The sequence below is a fragment of the Cebus imitator genome, unplaced genomic scaffold (genome assembly GCF_001604975.1).
Source record: "Cebus imitator isolate Cc_AM_T3 unplaced genomic scaffold, Cebus_imitator-1.0 Scaffold53, whole genome shotgun sequence".
NCBI classification, from domain to species: Eukaryota; Metazoa; Chordata; class Mammalia; order Primates; family Cebidae; genus Cebus; species Cebus imitator.
The window spans coordinates 3,495,322-3,496,661 of NW_016107368.1; positions in this window are offsets into that span (position 1 = coordinate 3,495,322).

The window sequence follows — 1,340 nt, forward strand, 5'->3', positions numbered from 1 at the left end:
TTTTTTTTTGAAACAGGGTCTCACTCCGTTGTCCAGACCGGAGTGCAGTGGTGCATTCGTGGCTTACTACGGCCTCAACCTCCCTCAGCTCAGGTGCTCCTCCCACCCCAGCCTTCCACAGTCTGGGATTACAGGCATGAGCCACAGTGCCCAGCCTCCTGTCTCTGTTAAAACAATGACAATAATAATAATAAAAGGGATGAAGTTCACATGGTGATACCCTTAAATCATGCAGATGAAGCCAGTGTCCTTTATAAACATGTGAACTAGTTTTGCCAAGCCCCCTCTGTACCCTTCGTTAGATTGCCATGCCAAGTTGTAAGGTAAATCTTTGTATTAATTCTGAAAAGTTGCTAACATTTGGGCACAGAACCTAGACTACTCAACACATAGCGTTACTGTTACAGCGTGGTTGTAATTAAGCTAAGAATTGATCATTCTCTTTTTTGAGTTCTTCTTATTTTCAGACAGGGTCTTGCTCTGCCGCCCATCCTACAATGGCACAATCTCTACTCACTGCAATCTCAACCTCCCCAGGCTCAAGCAATTCTTCCACCCCTGTCTCCCAGGTAGCTCGGACTATAGGTGCACATCACCATGCCCAGCTTATTTATATATATATATATATATTTATATATTTATATTTATTTATTTATTTATTTATTTATTGAGATGGAGTCTTGCTCTGGAGTGCAGTGGTGTGATCTCGGCTCACTGCGACCTCTGCCTCCTGGAGTCCATCAATTCTCCTGTCTCAGTTTCCCAAGTAGCTGGGGTTACAGGCGCTTGCCGCGGTGCCTGGCTAATTTTTGTATTTTTAGTAGAGACAGGATTTCACATGTTGGCCAGGCTGGTCTCAAACTCTTGGCTTCAACTGATTCACCCACCTTGGACTCCCAAAAGTTCTGGGATTACAGACGTGAGCCACCACGCCCAGCCTGATTTTAATTTTTTTGTAGAGATGAAGTCTCACTTTGTTGGCCAGGCTGGTCTCAAACTCCTGGCCTCAAATGGTCGTCTTGCCTTGGCCTCCCCAAGTGCTGGGATTACAGGCGTCAGCCACCGTGCCCATCCAGAATTAAACAGTTTTAACTCAATTTTGTGAAGAAGGCAGTCAATATACTTGACAGCTTCTGTTACTGAATTTTTTTGTTTCTCTGTTTTTTTGTTCTTTTTTTTGAGACAAGAGTCTCGCTGTGTTGCCAGCTGCCAGGCTGGAGTGCAGTGGTGCAGTCTCGGCTCACTGCAACCTCCACTTCCCGGGTTCAAGCAATTCTCCTGTCTCAGCCTCCCAAGTAGCTGGGACCACAGGCGCACGCCACCACGCCCAGCTAATTTTT